The sequence below is a fragment of the Diuraphis noxia genome, unplaced genomic scaffold, assembly GCF_037042655.1.
Source record: "Diuraphis noxia isolate RWA-SAM2 unplaced genomic scaffold, SU_Dnox_SAM2 contig0003, whole genome shotgun sequence".
NCBI classification, from domain to species: Eukaryota; Metazoa; Arthropoda; class Insecta; order Hemiptera; family Aphididae; genus Diuraphis; species Diuraphis noxia.
The window spans coordinates 13,296,906-13,319,820 of NW_028301713.1; the positions used below are offsets into that span (position 1 = coordinate 13,296,906).

General features: G+C 31.6%; 1 long non-coding RNA gene across 2 annotated transcripts in view; it reads right to left on the bottom strand.

Annotated features, from left to right (window-relative positions):
• The window catches only part of LOC149056761 (uncharacterized), a 101,334-nt gene that overhangs the window by 20,185 nt on the left and 58,234 nt on the right, over positions 1-22,915 (bottom strand). Inside the window, exon 2 of one of the 2 annotated variants that reach the window (XR_016191253.1) lies at positions 15,787-15,922. The exons of the other annotated variant lie outside the window; for it this stretch is intronic. This is a non-coding gene — a long non-coding RNA (uncharacterized LOC149056761). The remainder of the gene's footprint in view (positions 1-15,786; positions 15,923-22,915) is intronic. 2 annotated transcript variants of the gene reach the window in all.

A 22,915-nucleotide genomic window follows, 5' to 3' on the forward strand; every position in this document is an offset into this window, starting at 1 on the left:
TGTTATCTGTAATTTATAAGATTTTAATATCGCAGCAGTTTTATAGATTTCGATACGGATTTAAAAAAAAAAGATAGAACCATATTATACAATGTTACTCCCTACACCACCATAAGCTTATAGCTCAAGTGTGTAGGTAATTTTTTTATTATTTCTTTAATACTCTGTTTGTATTGCGTTTTTTAAATTTTATATTTATATTTATATTTACAAAATAAAAAAATCTATTATTACAATATTGCTTAAAATTTCAAATGTATACTACAAAAGATACTAATGCATGTATCGTCTTTTACTAGATTAAATATGAAATCGGAATGTTAACAACAAATGTTATACACACAACAGTGGGCCGGCAAGGTACCTTTATTATAATTTATAACTTATGAAATGTATATGACATGAAATGAATAGTAGATTATAGTATGATAATTTACAGTTTTATTATAAAACAGTTTTGGCCAATGGCCTACAACAAACGTTTCTAACGAAATAACCTTCAGAAAAACACGTGTAAACTATTAGGCGTGTATCAGGTAGGTAGGTATAAGTACTATTAAGTTAAGTAAACCACAGAGGCCACCACGTTTGTGTTAAAACGCTTTTGTGAAAAAAGTTTGCACAATATACTCCTCTTCGCGCGTATACATAATGTGATATGACAAATGCGAAATAGATTCAAAACAAAATCCAAGAAAAATAATCTATACGCATAACAATATGATGATGTTGTAAGCTCGCGTTACAATTATTCTACATAGATTTTTTAGACGAGTTTATGTTTTAAACAATGTGGTATAGAACAACCGAGGAGGGTTATTATTATTATTATCAATCAATAATATAAAATATAATACAACCAATTATGTCGAATATATTATTTTCATGGCGTTTGTGCGTGAATGTAACCACTGTAGCAACATTCGTCGGTTACGTAGGTATACTGCAACGGTAACCATATAAAACATACCAATTATATAATATTATTACAGTATTGTGAGTATACCTATCAGGTAGGTACCTAGAGCTAATTCGAAAACGTCAACAACGAAAAGTTTAATTCTAAATGTCTAGCTGCTTTAAAAATTATAATAATAATAATATTATTATACACCGCGAAACGAGCTGCTAAACAGTTACACGTGTTATCTATATGTATACCTACATATAATATAATATACATCCGTCGTATAACTGTCAGATAATCACAATATTATACTCATTTGCACTTTTGTAATAAAATATAATAATATAACGACGATCGCCTCGGGCCGTACTTTTATGTGTACTCGACAAAATAACGATTTATATTATATTATATATTATTCACACACACACATATTATACTAGGTACATACATCGTGTTATAATATTTTATTACTTTCGGGTTGCAGCTAGTGTTGATCATTAGGATAGAATAATAATTATAATAATAATAATATCAAGAATAATTTTTCCTCTACGGTCGATAATTATTTGAGACCTCTGTATTATAATAATGCAGTATTGCTAATGATTATTTTCATCTACGGTATGCGAGAAACCGGCGTAAATCGTTAAGGTGTTAGTCAGCTTTATTTTGTGTGTTTCGTGTCCTCTCGCGTGATTATACGCTATACACCGTCGTTGCCAATAATTTTGATTTAGTCCCATTTTGGCTGACTGTGCACGTATGAATTTAAGCACGACATTTCTGTGAGTTATCCAACACTAAAACGTAGTCTACTCTACTGTTGTTTCACTAACTTTGTTTATGTTCACCGTTAATTATTTATGTCCTTCCACGGAACTCCACAATTCACAAGTAATCACGTGAAAAAGCCACTGAGGCTCTTATAATGCTTATCATCAACGCACTCTCCCTCCTTCCTATATTTAGATTTTCTTATTTTTGATAAAACTTTTTATTAGTGCATGTATACTTTCAATTGTACATAATTATTTGTTGCCATTATTATTTTTTTCTTTTTGTATAAAGAATAAAAGTTCCAAAAACTAGTTCATATTATAGCTCTCTACATTTACTTAAACATTTTATTATTAGTTTTATCTCGTGTAAATTTAACCACGTGATTATACCATCTTTGTATCTATAGGGCTCAAACTATAAATTGTAAATAAATTATATACAAATAAATCAAAAAGTTACACTGAGTAGGATCCTGCAGACATTTATACTGTATACCTATTTGCGTGTAAATATTTATAAGTAATATTGAATTTAAAATATGCTCGTGATATCGCTATAGGTAATAAATACGTATCAAAATATTCAGTCTGAAAAATTAAAATTATGAAGTACATTATATTATTTCAAATGGAAAACAAACGATTCTTGCTAGTAGAAATATATGATAAAAAGTAGATTTTCAAATTTTAAACAGTCGATCAAATAATCGATTTAAAAAGTTCTTAATTTATTGTATGAATGTACTTACATTTATTTGATTTCCTAGTTTGATGAATAACATTATAAGATTTAAAGACTTAAATTACACCAGTATACTGTTTATACGGTTATACGATATATTTAAAATTTTATATTTATTTTAATCCAAAAATGTTTAATATTTTCAACAATTACTTCAAACTCTATTTATTTTCTGATTTCCAAAAAAGAATGTTTCAATTCAAACATTAAATTATATAAGTATAAATAAACGATATGGGTGGATTTGACGGATTTTATTTGTTTAACGGAGAACTACTTAACGCGAAATTCGCAAAATCACCTCTTTATATAATATCCAACCGTACAAAATGTTATAACCAAAAAGTTGTTGCGTCAGTCTTTTTGGCGCTCCCTTTAAATTGTTCTACCCGCGCATAAAAAGTGATAATACGCATGACCGTAAAAAAAAACCACTCAGAATCCTCGAAAATAAAAACAATATCATTCGTACCTCGCCGCGACATTACAGCAAATTATATAGTAATATTATTATGTAGGTATGGTATCCACATCGAGGCCGTCTTCGCAATTTCACCGTTATAATATTGTAACGACTAGAGAAAAATAGACATCGTGTCATCCGCATACATAGGTAAAGCGTATATATATATATACTCAAACATCTATAATTTTACAAGAAATAACATCGCTAGAAGAGTGGCTGATGTTGTTAAAATAATAAATAAAAAATATTATATTATTATATTTCTCGGCGGTCGTCGTCCTCTTACACACTGATGTGATAGCCGTAAGTATTATTATTATTATAAGATATTATACAAGCATCACGTGAGTAACTTATTATATAAATATATATATATGCACGTATAGGCACATATGGTGTATATACAATCACGGGAGCCCGTGATTAATGCAATTGTGTAATTATACTTATACGACGACGATGATATACATTTGCCAGAGTGGTAAATTGAAAATAAAACCTCCACGGCAGGTACGTATATATATATATATATATACACATACAAAAATAAATACCTATATATATATGCGAGTATCTAAGTACAGTGCACAAATATATATATATAATAGTGATGGGACACGGCGGCGGAGGCTTTAAGACTGAGATGGCGGTGGCATTTGGAGCCCATTAGCCCGTTATCGAAAAGTAATTAGTCTGCTCAGATGTATATATTATGTATTATATTATATTCGGCTGACCTCCGCGACGGTTGTGTGTGTGTGTGTGTGTGTGCACATACTTATATACCTGATATATGTATATATGTATAACTCTATATACTTCAGCAGCTATATATACGCTACGCACAATCGCCCTTTAAACGCTCGTATATAATATAATATTATATCTTTCGAAATGATTTTTTATTTAATGTATTTCGTTTGTTAATTAATGCCGGCAGCCACTCTATATATATATCGTATACTACTGCGCGGGACGGCGCGGTTGCTGCTGCAGCAATCTAATATGATCCGTAATCGAACGCCAAAGCCGCTCTACATTTCTTCTCTCATAAGCTAGCGCGCGTTCGCGTTTATCATAATAAAAATATAGACGCGTATTTTAATGTGTATAGGAGTGAAATTGCTAGCGATAGGATTTTTTTAACGTCCACACACACACATATTATATATATTATTGTACTTGTGTGTGTATGTGTGTTTTTTTGCCAGTCGTCCGTTTCGTTTAGTTTTGCGTTCTGTTTGGCAGCAATAATAAGACGAACTGGGGGGGAAAAACTGGAGAGACTGACTGCTCGGTGCACGTATATTATATATATATATATAGAGTGAGGGGGAGAGTTGTTATATAGGAAGGTTGGTAGGTGGTATTATAAATATTATATATATTATATATATATAATATATATACCTATATAGGTATGTATGTATAATATTATATGTACATATACGGTGGTACGCGGGAGGAGAGAGTGAGTGAATATAATATATATAATAAGATCATCGGCGGCGGCCGGTTTGAATTCAGCCCACCCCCGGGCACTCTGCTCCAGATACGGACAACCGGCGCGTATTACTACTATTATTATTATTAATAATATTATATTATCGTTGTTGTTATTATTACGGACGAAACTAATTTGAATAAAAAATTACGACACACACGCACACCCGCGCCTCGGCGACGACGGAGTCGCGCGATCCACAGTGGCAGCTACATATAGGTAGTACAACATACATGTATATTATAATATATATATATATATATATTATACAGATTACAGGTATGCGCGGGCTGACTAGACTATCTCTATATATAGGTAGGTTAGGTATGCGTAATATTATATGCGACGTATGTGTACGTACACCCAGGCACCCAGCCACTATGCAGTGTTTGATGATGCCCGTCTGCACAGTGCACAGTGTACACTGCACATATATTATATATATTATATATATATATATATATATTATTATAGGTATAGTTGGTATGTATATGTACGCGAGCGTTTATTACAATAATTAATATTACACCAATTATTGTTGTGGCGTACGTAGGTATACCTATATATTATTGTCCTTTAAAACATATTATATGGTATATTATGTGTGTGTGGCCGCCAGCGCTCGTAAGTGTAACTATACCATCTATATATACGTCTTCGCCATTACAATTATATTATAATATACGAAGTATTATAATCATGTACGCAAGTACAAACTATATACACATAATGTAATATACCTATATGCATATGCGTGGTTGAAGCTGTAAAATATAAAAAAATAACAATAATAATAATAATAAATTCCGTTTCTGTTCGTGCAAATGCAGTAGATTGTCTATTAAAAAAAAATATTTATAGGTACACTTATATAACAATATCACAAATATTATTATTATATGGCGAACGCGAGGAACGGTCGAACGAAATGTTTACACACGCTGAATACCTATCATCTCGAACGGAGAGATCATCCACACTCTATATAATAAATAATAATAATTTACTGCTTTACCCGTCATAACTTTATATTTATATATGTACAAGGCGTAACAGATAGAACTGACTTTTGGAATAACTTTTGTTCAAATTAATATTTTTTAGTTTTTCATTAAGTGACCCTAACGCTACGCCATGTATAATAAATTGTTCAATGTTTATTTTTTAATGCTGAAAATGGAAAAAATTTAATTTAATAAAAAATGTTTGGAATACATTCTAAATAGCTTATTTGTGAATCTGATTATAAGAAGAATTTTAATGGTTAAAAGTATTATCTAAGTCGAGTAGTTTAATTTTTAGAATTTTTTTTAAATTAAATATTTTTTTGGTTAAATTAATTTGCAACGTGATACATTTAAAAAAAATAAATTATTTAGGTACTTATCATACAATATTATAACAATTTTTGTGATACGATGAATTAGAATAATTTATTTTTATTTTTTGGTCAGGTCTATCTGTTACACCCTGCATATTTGCGAATATTCAGAACGCCACGAGATATAATAATATGATAATATTTTAGTATACATACCACCCTATACGTGAAATGAGTCGATGTGTTTTCGTCGAAAAATACGAAATTCGTTTGGCCCGAACTTACGATGATTTATTATATTATATTCGAAGCACGACGCTACTTCAACCCATATGAAGTTACTGCACAGTCCACGGACTACTGCTACCATGGTTTAGGTAGCTTCAGCTGACCTATCCTTGCAGTTCCCAACCCGTGTAATACAAGTCGCTGTCAATCGGGACGACAATGATATTATTATCTCGTATGCGGGTCGAAACGACGACGTGTGGCTTTGGTCAAATGACGAATACGTGAATCGCGGTGCAACTAAATCTGAGTCCCTCTTAAATAACAATTAATTTTGATACATTTTTTCTAATAGGTATAACATATTGAAGTAATTATTTGCATGAACGGCGGGCCTCTTGAAATCCCGGGCCCCAGCTAGTATCATGGGTCGATGGGTCCTTCTGATCCCCCCCCCTTGTGGAGGCTCTACGTATTACGCGTTAACATTAATACTCGTAGGCGATGACCCACGTATAAGCGCACACCGTTATGGGAGGGAACATTCTCCTTCAAAAATACCGTGTTTCTACACTGCGGTCCATTTTCCTCGAAACATTTTTAAAATTATATCATGTTTTCTCCAAACATTATGATATTTGTAGATAATATTATAATCTTTTTAGCCTTTTTAGCTATTTATTTTATTTGCATATTATATATAATTTGACAAAAAGATAATATATAATTATAAAAAATATAAAATTGTTAATAATTCAAAGGTACCTATTATTATTTTTTTATCATTAATATATATAGTATGATATAAAATATCATTATTTTACTCTTAATTCCGTATTGGAAAGTAAAGGAAAATGTTTTTTTTAGGAAAAGGGTTATTGTAGGGAAATTATGGTTACGTCCTTGCACGTAAACCTATTGATGTGGTGATACTCTTCAGAAAAAATATAAAAATATATATTATACACAGACACGTCAAACTGATGTAGCGTCGTCGTATATATATCAATACGTCATAATATAATATTATTATGTACCGATTAATGTGTACAGTAAGTTCTAAGCGCGTAATAAACGATTAGTAACGATTTGTGCGGATGCGGGAGTGTAATAATAATAAAAAACATACTTGCACAGTAAATACTTTGTATAATATACAATAATATAATGTCCCACGCATACAGGGCGTTTAAATAACTAGCTATTATATATATATACAACAAGTACATCTAATACAGCTGCAGCAGTAGACGCGCGGACGGGGACGTTTCCTGGCGCATCATGATTCGGTTTTTTACTCGCGGCGCAGAGATAACGCGCCGACAGGTTTCCACCACGGTTATGGTCATTTTTGTTTTCGTAATTTTATATCGAGGATCTCTAAAAACCTATTACGCCGGCCACTTTTCTGTTAATATCTATATAGCGTACCCATTATACCTATACATCTGCAGACGACGACGTTTAGCTATAATATTACAATATTCAATTTTACTGTATTATACGCGCGTTTATTTATAATATTATACGATAAATTACACCTATAATAACGTTTAAACAAAAATATTAATATTAATCAAATACATTTACTATGCAGCTTTTATATGTGTTATGGTGAAAAAAAATCAGAACCACGACTCACGAGGTAAACGTTATTCGTGGCACATAATATTATGTTTATACATATACGTATACAGTTTGTTATATAAGTTTTGATCGAAAGTAAACAAGAAAAAAAAATGTTTATTAATTTGTTATTCGTATTATTATAATTATCCGTTTGAACATGCGTAACCATAGCCGAACGTGGAAAGTGTAATATAATATACCTATATATATATATATAATATTATACTCGTATTTATATATACGAGAACCTTACACAACACCATAACCAAAATTCGCGACCGTAATTTAAAAAAATGTATTGTTTTTGGCGTGAGTAAATGATATAATTTATTATTGTCAACACCGCTCGTAACAGCTATCCTATAGCATGAGTGCATATTTTATATAATTTTCGATAATATATTGATTGTTATATAGGTATTGTTAAACGCGTAAATACTATAATAATGCTGCCATTGATTTAAATTAAAAACGATTTGAAACCAAGAACCACACCGTTTTACGGCATATATAATAATATAAAATGATATTTAATATATACAATGGTTTAATAACACCTAATTAAAAATGAAGACAGTATATTCTCGTACATAGCATTTTCACGTACTTATTAAGTATTCGAGTCGCGCGGGCGGTAAGTTGCTGCAGTTATACACGACGAGTGTTTGCGTGTAATAAGGATGTTCAATTTAAAACGCTGTTCGGGTATAATATTATAATAGAAACACACTGGTCATACCCTTGCTACCACTCGTACCCACCGATCACCTACCCACACAACTGTTCTTCAATAAAAAATTTAGCGTCATTTAACGCAATCGCCCCGCTGTGCGCCGTATTATTACAAATAAATATTATGTCTTAAGGGTACGTATAATGTATATACACATAATATGCGAGTAGGTATATGCATATTTTGTGTACCTATACACTTCTTAATGTAACTACTTTTGGTTTGTGTATAAACGATACCAACATGGGTATAAACCAAAACGAGTTACAACACAAATCGGTTAGTAAAATCTCGGAATTTTTTCCGTTTTTTTTTCGCCTTCTGAAACGTAGGTGGATGCTCCCGCGGGCCGTTCTAAATGGCCGGAAATAATTTGTGAGCCACAGCCACCGTACATGACGACGACGCAACACACATGCATATAGGCCGCGGGGTGGCCATCTATCTCAACATTCCGTTTTTTGAATTTAAAATTATCGCATTAAAATTATTTTTGTTTGCGGACACCTGTACACACAGTGCAGCTCATATTATATAAAGTAGGTAGGTACACGTCATGTGAATACTCGCGTGTATCCCTTTATGACGCACTACAGATCGTATGTACCAAACATCCGAATTTAATCGAAACGCAACTGCGTGGAATCCGAAGGTTATAATATTATCACTTGTATACCTACCTGTTGAACTTAATTCGGCGGATAATCGTTATTATTATACGTGATAAAACAACTGCGGCAGCAGTGTGTTGGTTCTATATTGTATATAAAATAACGAAATCACGCCAAGATAAATAATGATCAAAACCACACTATAATATTTATAAACACAAAAGTGTGTTGTGCAGAACGTGGTGTTTATATACATCGATATAATATGGGATTTCACTTTTATTGGGCGTCGGAGTAATATTATTACGAATTTAACGTTAATTATTATTATCCGTTGAAGTGCTACCATTCATCATCGTGATAAAACACTTAAAACGTTAAAACGGATTTATTCGCTTGCTTGCATATTATGGGGCAGTTTTAATGCACAGTCTATGTACTAATATAAATAATTGATTTCAAGTTCATTATAAAAATAATAAATAATAATATGCGTAAAACACATTTCAACGGAATGCGTCCACAGATACACACTAATCGATCTAAAAGTACAAATTACAGCGAAACCATAACACAGGTGAAAGACCTCGTAATAAGAACAAAGACTTATTGATAAAAATAACACTCCTATAATAATACATCATAAACTATATTATGTAGAATACATCACTCGCAATCGAAACGTACAAAATCATTGAATTCGTAATGGAATATTAAATATTAATATTATAAGCCACGTATATATACTAAATCACTATATAGGTATATAGTAGGCATATTGTATAGCCTTTAAACATTTAGGCGCGATTGTTTATACAAATGTCAAGGATACTCAAGTATTCAAACATTCTCAAGTACCTATACTCACAGATAGTTATTACTTATTCGGTATTTCGTATGTGATGGCCGATGGGTAGGTACTGCAAGACAGGCTGCACAAATTGTACGTACAAAATTGGATTGATGTTTGATATTTAAGAATCAAAATTTCTTGAAAATTATTCTGCAGCTATATAATTCGGTCTATAAAATCAAAATTATTATCATATGAAGATTCATCTGATATAAGAGCATCGATTAGAATGATAAAATTGCATGTTTATTACTTGCAGCATATCGGTTTAGGTTACTTAGTTACATTTTTAAAAGAGATAATTTCACTACAACACTTATACATATATCGAAATGATATAGTCAATTTTTAGTGTTAAAATGATCACTCTGTACATTATTTAATACATTGTTCGAGACAAAATTATTTAGGAACGAATACAGAAATGGGATTTGTAGATATTCTTCAACCTATATGCACATAAATTTTTTGTAAATCTAGGAATCTAAAGCTGATATCAATATTATAGCTGACTCCTAAAATATATTAACTGCAGTTTTAGCGGTTCCTAGCAGTCTACAGAAACGGGAGCGTGTGGATGCAGCTGTTGTATGTGAGGGGGTTGGGTGGGGGGTCATGCGAGCTTTTCGACAGAAGTGTCCAATTTAAATAAAATTTAAGAAATATGATAAATGGCAAACGTAGGTACATGTAAACGGCTAAACACAGTGGTGGCGGCGGTGACGACGACGTAGTTGTACAAGAAAACTCTAGACAGACATACAATATAGGACTCGGCACAGTCTGGTCCGCACGAAAATATATGCTACACAATATTTAAAGTATGGTGTAATAATAATTAATCGCAGTCTCGACTATTATTAATATGCTGCGCGTACAACGATCATGGGGTTACGGTGAAACAATATTTCTATAATACGTCGGGAATTTTTATTTTTTATTTGGGAAACATATTTTATGCCCCGCACGCCCGTGTAAAGATATTGTAATGTTTAAAAACAGAGGACGCAGCACGAAAATAAAAACCAATATTCACGAAAGCTACACGTCGTCGTAATAGTGTTAAATATATAATAATTATATTATTATGTGATTTATGATATACTACGCGTTACTGGACGCTACACAAATTAAATTCCCAAAATATACGATGCACGATTATGCATCACAAAAGTGACGTAACGGAAGTAATTATACATATTATTATTTATTATGCACAAATAAACCTATCTAAAATATTTCAGCGTGGTCCCGGTGGCAGTCGAGGATGAATTTATAATCCAGCAGTGATTGTGAAGTGGAGAGACGATTTGAAGAAATATTAAGTATCATACAAAAAAATGTGTCCGATATCAATTGGATATGTTTGAAATTGCATATCTTCAAAAAGAAGTTATGACTATTTTTTATAAATACTACTTTATAATGTTTTGAATTTTTTTTTTTTAAGCAGTAAATTATAAACGGATAAAATTACGTTAGGTTAGTTGTTTTATAAGTAAAAACAAACAACTGTTGATATTATATTAATTATATTATACAATAATTAGACAATTTCTTAAAAACATTTAAATACAACAAAATTCAATGTTCAATAAAAATATGAATCATATCATTATTGATTACAATGAGAAAAAAACCTATCATTTTAAATTTTTGTCGAAGGTGTGTAAAAAAGTACACGGAACGCTTCCGAATTTTCAGTGGCCAAAATCAACCCTCCCTCCTTCGGTTTAGTCACATTACCTATAATGCAATAAATTATTGAATATACGAGAGAACCTACACGAGTTCGATTTATAATATTTTTTATAGCATAGTATACCTAATAATAATAATAGCATGTATTATATAATGTGTATATAGATATAGTGCGTCATTAATTGTTATTTATTGGACGTGCGACGCCACAATCGTTCGAACAAAATAATATTAGGACGGATAAAAAAATATATATATATATATATAGAAAGAAATAATGTCCACCACTGTCAGAAGATTTTTCTTTATTTGTTTAAATTTATCGTTTACTGCGCGTCGCGCGTATCACATAAACGAGAGTGGACGACACGCCACGGCCGTCATCCATCGTCAGCGATTTTATATTAATAATAATAATAATATAATACTATGATTATTATTATCAACGATAGTGGCGCCACTGTGGCGCCTCGTGCTTTAGAAGCGCGGGAGTAAGTATACGCGTATATACATATCATATTATATACGATGATTATTATTATTAGTATTATATACGCGTGAACATCCGTACATGCCAGCAGTGTAATAATAATAATATGAGTAATGTGTAAATGATGTGTATTGTGAGCGACGAGTGCACGTCACCCGCGCCGACGGACTCTCGCTAGGCCCTAAATAATAATAATAATAATATGGTCGCGAGTTCACCAATTGCGCTTAAAATTATTTCCTCCTCGTTAATACAATAATATTATTGCGCACAAAACATTTGAGGTCGATAGATCAGTGATGCTGCTTTTTGTCATTTTCGAAATTAACAGACCAATATCTGACTAAACAATATAATATAGCCGTTGGTCATGTAAATAATTAAAACAATATTTTCTATCGAGTTCAATACGACTTTGGTCCTACGCACTATTTTACACAAATAAAAGAATGACGAACACGTCTTCTCATTATTATAAAAAAATAAATTACAGTATTATTTTACAAAATAGAATATTATTTAAATAGAATCATCATTCTATTATTGGCCGATAAATAACTGATATCATAAAGCAAATGTAAAAACTTGATTTTGTCTGTTGGTAGATATATCGTATGTAATTTATACTAATTAGCACTAAATGTTTAACAAACCAAAAATTTGGAAATTTACAATTGGGGAGGGGGTTGAAATGTACATGTATATCACTCAAATTCATACGCGTGCGGATGCTGCAGTTTATTATGGCTGCAAATCAGCTATATTCCATTGCAGTTTATGTTTTAAATGCAAAAATATTTAATCATCACTCCATTACTCATCCATAAAATGATCAAAATGAAAATAATCATTTTTGATTTTTGATTATTTCAATACATCCGTACATCCGTATACGTGATACGTATGATAATTATTGATAATATCCAATGTTGATAGATAAGGCTAGAGGAAATAATTATCACTAGCGCCTAAAGGTAAAACTAAAAAGGACATCTACTATTATACTTAAGTAGTGATGCTGTAAAAATATAACATCGGTACACCGATTCCTGCAAGACACACATTTAGTTTTGGGCGCAACTGCATGGTCCATGCCCCTATATGACAGTCGACCCAAATGAATGACGATATTAACATAACAATATTATAACTATATATTATTATCATTATCATCGTCATTAGATATACGATGATGACGATATATCGTACACGGCGCACGTACGACGCCTATAAGTATATTTACGTATATTTACGATTCTTATGTGTGTATATGTAGGTATGGAATTATTAAATATACGCGTTTGGCGTTGTAATCGTCGAAGCCTGTGTGTGTGTGTTTGTTTCGTAGGCGTCAGTGTATGACACGCTCACGAGTCAGCCACGCGTCATGAACAATGGATGGGCGCGACCGCCCACGCGTTTTCCGCGCATATTGTCGCGTTGTTTTCGCGCGAACTCGCGGTCACTACACATAATAATAATAATAATAATAATAATACGACACAATTCGAGACGACTGCAGCAGTGGTGTCATGTACGCGCGCGCAGGCTGTAATATATGTATGATAATATCATATTATACAGAGTGATGTTCCCACTCGATTTTTGTTATGTATACGCGTTTCTGTCGTTATGATTTACACGAGAAGAATATTCGAACACCGGAAAACTCCCCTCGACGGCACATACACATGCCGACCCTTGTTATTCGATTATATTGTGTATTATACTATTATAACATTATAATATTATAATATAATAATCTACGATGACCAAGTGGCGACCTGCAGTTATATAATATTATAACGTTATAATGTATGGATACTCGTTTTTGCCCGAACGACCTCATCAAGTCATCCCCGAACCCCATCACTCGAAATAATATTATAATAGCACTTCTGCAGCAGTTGTGCAACGTACCTGCAAGTCGAATAATCTTATATACGAATAATATACAGGAAAATACGCGTAACATACGACGAAAAACACTGTTTTGATATTTTAAATAAACATTATTAATCATGAAATGGAACATACGCATTTTTTAAATATAACTACAATATTTTTATTCTTAGGCTCGTGTAGCCTTGTGATTTGTCGTATACCCATATATTATTTTTCACGAGTTAAGAGAATATATAAAAATAATATGGTACATAGTCCTGAGCATATAATATATACATAGAGGAGGCTGAAGTGCCATCCGTTAATTTGTAGAACATTAAATTGCGGCAGATTGTATTTTTAAAACAATGGTATATGGGATCGTTTTTCGGCAAAAACCAAGTTCTATACATATATATATATATATCCTTGTCATGCATAATGGATGAATTAAAAAATCTAAATCTATACATATATACATAAATATATATATTTATTCTTTGTGAAAAATATAATGTGGAACAAACAGATGTTGGTTAGGTCGCGTGCATATTAATGAAACTCACTAAAACCATTCATTCAAAAGTATATTGATTTATGAATTTAATTAATTTAATACATTATCAACAGTATCTGCTATAGTAAATATGTCCAGGATACTTTTTCTAACGCGTTATTTTTGTCTAGAATAGAGTATATTATAAACTAAAACTTTGACCTTTGTAGCCAATTCTAAATGTACAAAAAAAAAAAATTAATAACCCTGAAACTAGATTTAAACATAATAATTTAAGTCTATAAATACGATTAAGGGGTAGTTGTGCCAAATGCGATAGAATAATAATTTCTATTACAACAATACAATATAGGCATATAGTTAGTTCAAACGAGTCAATTTGAAAAAAATTACGCGTAATTTATTATTATTAATAAATGTTATTAAAAAAATCGATGACAACAATAAAACATTGTTGGGATTTTACATAAATGTGAATGATAAAAAAAAATGTTAGTGCATGGTTAAAAAAGGAATCTGCGTCGTATCTATTTATGACACTTTATCTAAGATTTATCAGGAACCTATATTATACATACATATAACTAATAAGTACATACATGATATATACTAATAATCAGTTGTAGGTATAAAATTAAATTTTAAAATATTAGGTATTTTAGTTTATACAACCGTTATAATTTGTAAATCTACATATTTTTTTTTTAAATTACAACCATCCCGGATTTATAAGCGAAACGTAAAATTTGAAAAAAAAATAAATGCAGTAGGTTAGGTACCCATAAGTATTAAAGTATATATCATACTTAACGCAAAATATAATATGATACTAGCTACATAATATGATCAATTTAAACATTTTAAACTCTTCGTGTGTTCATCGATCGCCCTGTATATATAGCTACGCATGCATGTATAATAATAAGTATATACATTATATACATACTTCAATATTTTTATGATAGCTTATTATAATATAAACAACGATAAAACCATAGCAGATACTACAAAACGACAACACGCATGTCGATATTAAGTTTAAAACTGTGATTTGTAAGTATTTAGTATAAATATAATGTACTGTAATCCGCATCCACGTAAAATTTGATGAAAAAAAAATTTAAAAATGTAATACGCGTAACGGCGCAAACCACGCAGATGTATAACACTCTTCTGTTCTCACATCGATCGCTGTGTATTTAAAACTATAAAATAGGTAGGTATGTACAATAATAATATTGTTGTGTATACACGCGTTGCACTATTATTATTATTATTATTATTTATAATAAACAATATACGAGTAAACGACGATAAGATGACACGCACGGGATGCGTTTGATGGACGTTAGCTGGGCCGTGCCCAGGTGCAGTTGCAACAGGTGACGGCAGTGTAATAAAACAATAATTGCACTTACAACTTTACTATACTCTGTGCGGGTACTATGGACCGCCGACGAGACGAGACGATCAACGGCGGCGGCGGCGGTACCCGAGACGGATGATACGTCACGCGACCCGCGCGGAGACGACGACGTTGCGCGTCAACTGTACCTATATATAATATCATAATAAAATAATATAATATCAAAATGTAGGTAAAAAATAATATATATATTATATATAAAACAATAATAAATTGCAGCCGTTTTACGACGGAAGTTTTTATTGTTATTGCCCAGTTATTAGAATTGAAATGTTCGAACATTTTTATCTGTCGGCGGATCCGACTGCGCCGCGAGAGCAATAGGGTTATTATACTATGACGACGAGATGTGTGCATTAAACCCGCGATGATAATAATAATATTATATTATATTATGATACTATTAAATTATATGAGAGCGCAATAAGTTTTTATAGGAAAATGTACACTAGATGATGGTGGATCATGTGTAGGTACATACTTAGTGTAATAGTCTTAAAAAAATTATAATTGGTTTGTTGTATAAACAAATAAACCATTGACAATTAACGCAATAATTATTATTGTTGGTCTACTGCACGATACAACACACTTCCCATCCGGGTTTCTAAAATCCTTTATCAAATATTATATTTGTTCGAATCTAAAATATTATGATAATAATTAATGATGCATCTGTTCAAAATCTATTGAACGCCATCATTTTTCTAGACAGTTATTGTGATTTATTCTGGGTATAAATAGCCAGTGTGAACAATAATAAACACGAAACGACAAAGGTAAAATTGAAAATATTCACTATGCGTCGAGAATTACTAATGGATATATACGTTTATGTAATAGACATACTACCTACATAGTACAATAAGTCCCATTGTTTTATACTGTTATTTGATATTTTCCTATTTTTTTCACTTAAACTTAATTGTTTTTACTACGGTAGGTTTAATGTGCTAAAATTATATTTTATAATGATGTGTTATTTTTATTTATTCTTTACACTTTATGAATACAGAATAACCGTCTTATGAACAATATAACATGCCACATGCGGTAATATTTTAGCCCGGCAATAGTCCACTAATCGCGAATAACATGATCATAATTCAAGATAAAATGTATATATCACAGACAGTTGATGGACCGGGACGATTTTAAATAGGATTTGTTAGTGAAATCGAAAAAAATACCGGATTCCGAGAAATACATGTATTAATGTATTTTATTCTACGTCTACTCAAAAGGTCGGTAGACTAACAAAAGACTTATAGTAAGCATAAACGTTCTAAAAAATCATTAAATTATTACTTATTAAACAACCGCAGCAACATCGCGCATCACTAATGTTTCGTCGTTATGTCTACAGTAGTACAGTTTACATTGAATGATTGACCCCAAGGACAATAAAATAATTATTATTATTATCATACTAATCACAATTATTATTATTTGTTTATCAAAAATAATATATACGTTTATATTTTAACAATATACAAGTATACACGTGCGTAAAAAAATCAAGTACATATAGTAGATATAGCACATAGATATAGATACAGAGCGCGGGTAGTTAGAGTTCATTAATTGTAGGTCGAATATAACCACCATAGATCATTATACAATTAATATTACACAACTTTTATTATAATATTTAATAATATTATATAATATATAAAATATCGTGTAAATGGAAATATAATTACCCCGGTACAACGAACTTAAAACACAGGAAAAATGCGTTGTAACAGTATATACTATACATACGTTTTGGAAGTACAAATAATGACGACAACAACCAATTGACGGACAGTAAGTAAGTTGTAGTAAAATATTCAGAACGCACGGGGTCTCTTCGAGACTAGACAACATTAAAGGAGAGTAAACACACGAGGAAATTTCGTCCAGGAAAATGGTTATAAGTTATAACTAATCGATTTTGAACCTATATTATTATAAACGGCTTTTTTTTTTTAAGCACCCTTTATTATAGGTACCTACGAACAAATATATTTGATGTGATGGTATTTTGGACATATTATTATGCTTATCAGTTATCACGATTATTATTTTTTTTTTATTAGCTTTTAGTACATTAACTATTACAGCTTAACAATTAACTTATTTATACAGCAATATTATTATTATTAATATTTATGTTTCAAAAAAAATATATATATATGTATTTTAACGATACACAATACACATACCTACTTAAAAAACATGTATAGAACGTGGTTAGTTATAGGGTTCCTTCATTTTTAAGTAGAATAACTATTACTGCAGCGGACGATGATTATCAGTGGCTGCTTGACCTTTATTGCCTTGACTCACATTTACTATATATTTAAACACCACCCACCCTAAATTTTTTTTCATCACTCTCTTAAAAGTAAATTCATAGGTTGGTTAGTAGTTAAATAACCTTTAAAAACTATATCTTTTCCAACCATCATAAGACATGGCCACACATAGGTAGGTAAGTTTTCGGGAGGGGGAAAAATAACAAAATTCTCAAAATTTTTATCTTATACTGTCAATATCATGCTAATATTTATTGAATAACAAGTTCATTTAATTTTTCCAGGGGGGAGGGGACAGATGCCCCGGGCTTGCACCTCCAATGGGCGCCCGTATGGTCAAAGACAGTAAGACACCCACCGCCATTAATTATTATTAATAATTTTGTAGTCTACGTTATTCAAACATATATACCTATAATGCGTTCGAGCTACCATCACTGATGATAATAACGCATACGTTTCGTGTAAATGGAAATATAATAATAACCCTGGGATAACGATATTAAGATATAGAACAAATGCGTTCTAACGGTATACGTTTTGGACGGGCGATGACAACAGCGACCGACTGACGGACAGTAAGTTGTAAAGAGTATAATATTCAGTACACTCGCGGGGTTAATCGCTCATCCTCGAGACCAGACTATAATATTATATAGGAGAGAAAACGCGGGCGCGCGTGCATAAAATATACGGCCCAGAGAGGTATAGGTTAATTATGATTAGTTTTACGATTTTCCGTACGTACGCAAGTCAGTCATATAATATATATAGATGGGTATAATATAGGCTATAGGTAGTCGTCGTTTTCGTGGGGCGTATACGACTCGTGTAGTATATAATATTATATATGACGTACTATGACGGTAGGTATAAAACATAATATTATATTATGTTATATATATTTTTTTTTATAAGCATTCGCTATATCGCCATGGAGACCCATAAAAACTTGACGAAAATCTAATAAATAAAAGACTGCAAGCCCGAAGTGTACACAATATTATATTATTATATACCGCTGAAAACCAGATGGTTGAGTGTATGACACATATAGAGATAATATATAATGATACAGTCAAAATAATGATGTGTTATAGTAGGTGTATTACTCCACATACTATCGAATATAGAAAAAATAATAATATATCATCAAGGCCGTGCATTGAGGAGTTAAAAATTATAATTATTTATAATTATAATAAACACTAATTAAATCGCATTACTTTTTTTTTAAATTAACTGTTTATAAGCTTAGTTTTTAACGCATAATATGTAACTATTATTAACTTAAAACTAATTTTATACGGAAATAATAAATTCAGCAAAATGATGATAGAATTTAAACATCGGTTTGAAGTTTAATACTTTCATTTGTTCTAATCATTTGTAATTAAAATAAATAGCATAGAAACGTCCAAGACTTTATACATAAATATATACTTACAGCAAAATCTGAGTATTTACAATTGTTTTTATTTGAACTATGGACCGTTACGGCAGTCCCCCAACACATTTTATTTTTAAAATAACTTCTGCAAAAAAAGATTGTCCACATTTTTAAAATGTCTCTAGCAAAATCATGATGACAATGCATCCCCTAGCGTCGAACTGCAGTTATAGTGCAATCGAAACAGGTACCTCTATATAGCAGGGCTCCACTTGAGGAAGCGCAGAAAAGCCACGTTCTCTTGACGGACAGAGTATATAGTTTTATATTTAGGGAGTTCGCCGGGGTGATTTAATTGCCGTCTACACCCCCTCATAAAATTTACGAGGTATAGGCTCGATGAAAAATACCTAAACTCGTCTATAATTGAAATTCGCAATAACAATAAGGATGAAAATGAGTGGGTAGATATCTATACTCTATGTATACTCCTCTATACTAATGTAAAAAGACCAATGGATATAATGTGCTCGACCCAAGTCTTTTATAGATTTTACGTCTATTTTAAAGTTTTTCTAATCATTATTACAGTAAATAAAAAATACTCGTAGACACGCACATTCCTGCACAAACATTCCGTATAATATCGTATTCGTATACATATACAATTATATAATATATTGTGATATATTCATGTGACCGTGTCCCATAAATAGTTTATTATAATATATAAATAATAAAAGAGCTAATTCTAAGTCCTAAACAAGTTGTATTCGCACGGTTGGCGTTTTCCTTTTGAAACAAAGTAAAACAAATAATACACACTTTGTATAGATTTATACGCTAATACTGCAAACGACTTTATTCCAGTAAGTAGGTATTCAAATGTTTGCTCATATTTTTTCATTTATTTATTAATATATTAGTATATTATTATGACTATACCTACCTCATATGTATATATATTTTATAATGTATGTTTATACGCTATTTGAATAGAAATGTAGGTAATATAAATTATAAACCGAATGAATATATATATATATAATATAGATGTATCCTATTTATACAACACAACGTAGGTATGCGTGTGTAAACAGTGAAAACAAAAAATCCGTCTAACCTACCCGTACGAGAGTTTAAATTATAAGGACGTATTTTACTATATTTTGTAGTACTTTAAAAGTCGCGAGACTAAATAATACATTAGGACCATTAGGTGCCAAATATTTAAAATTGTATAGATATTTCATAATCATAATAATTATTTTGTACTATATTATAATGGGTAACGCGTCTTGTTGTCTTGTCAAAATTCAAACAATTAATATAACTATCAAATCGATATGGAATATAAGATCAGTACCCACATTGCCTTTAATACATTTTTAAATCTGATGTAAAAAAAATGATAATCATTGGCTGCAAACACGCTAGAAACTATAACTTGACCACATCATATTATCGTTTTTAAAGCTGATATAGTCAGGAAAGGCGTTGATGTTAGGGACGAAGTAGGTAAACTTACAAAATCACGCGAAGTTTTTTTTAAAATATTTATTTTTTTTTTCTTCAAAAACTAGCGGGCGAATGGTGCGAAACGGAGAAAGCAATAGTGGTAGTGGCCGTTTATTGTCCGAGACGGTTTAGTGAACTCTTTATTATAATGGGTTTGTGCATGCGTGTGTGTGCGAACTCGCGCGCGCATCAACAAGTGAATAATGGCGCGTTTGCCGACACCGTGGCCCGCGTCCAAAATGGCGGGTATCATCAGGTGACGCGAATCGGTCTCCTCCACCTCCGTAAAACGTTATTAATTATTATCGCCGTCGCATATTATACGTATATAATAATAATTATAATATACTATACGCTGACGACGACGACGGCGAAGATGATAATAATAATAATATTAATAATAATATATTTCTTTGGACGACGAGGAGCGCTGCAGCGATATCTATAATAGTCCGGGCGGAGGCGAACGAACGCACCTTTTTTAAACGGGGTATTATTTTTTTTTGTTTTTCCGCACGAGCGTCACGCAGTCCGCACCGTGCCCGCGAAACGTTAAAAATATATCATAATATTATGTATAAAAAATACAACTCGTGTGTATAAGTATATTACGTGGTATACGCGACTGTATTTATTGTGGCATATTATTATGAAATTATAATATTATATAGAACGACACTCCGAATTGCGCACATACGACGGCGGCGGCCGTTTATTAAGACCACAGCAGTCGCCCAGACAACGTCTCGGAGTACGTACACGCGACGGACGGTCTTATTAAATTGTCTTTACCTCCGTATATTATATTTTTATAATATCATTATACACTATGTATTATAGCGTTTTCCGCGACGGTCGAATTATTACACGATATTTTAAATGCAGTCTCCCGCACCGCGGCCGAGTTTGCGGAGCGTCACATATTATAATATATTATAATGACATTATTATCTGCTTCGCCTCAAACTATGTATATATATATATATATACATTATATGTGCCATAATATTTCACGCTAGTATATTATTATTGCTACGGAACCTATTTTATAATTATATGATTTAATACTTTTATTATATATGTACACTGCACCGCGGTGAGCTTAGCATATATAGGCGTGTCGTTAAGGAAGAACTTTTGCAGTTAATAACTAAGAGTAATTTTTCGGATAGGTATCCCTTCCCCCTCTTCATTACAAAATTTAAAATTTAGTTTTTAGTCAACTAGCAGATTACTATTGTGGTAAAATCTATTAAAAAAAAAAACAACTCTAACTGCAAGAGATAATATATTTTAAGCAAACTATAACTCTGCATGACAACTACGCGTGACCAAGGGCGTATACAATGGGGGTGGTGATAGGGACGATCGCCCTCCCCTGGACATTGTCAAATGTGTTTAATGTACAGGCGCTTACTTATTTCATTATGTTAATAATTATTTTAATCAATGAACCAAAAATTTGATTTTAAAATTGCTTTTATATTTATATGTATATGTCAAGATATTTTATTTATTATATTATTGATGTTGATTACAATAATTAATATTATGGGTTATGAAAGTGGTGAGTTCATAGTTTTATTTGTTGGCGCAATTCGAGAAGTTACCTATATATTTAATTATAAAAAATAATAAAATAAGCATCACTCAAGTCTTTTTAAATGATTGTCTACCTAACCTACAACGATGTCTTATGATGGGCTATTATAGTACAGAGGCAAGTAGGTACTTGGAATTATTTAATGGTGGTATAATTATACACTTAAGTACCTACTAAGTTTTAATATTTATACATGGCGGTGGTTTTACTATAAAATTCGAGTGTAAATATTTAATTCAGTCCCTTACTCCCTTCAGACTTGATCGCACGAGTTATGCTTATATTGCCAATTGAAGCCACCTTTAAAGTG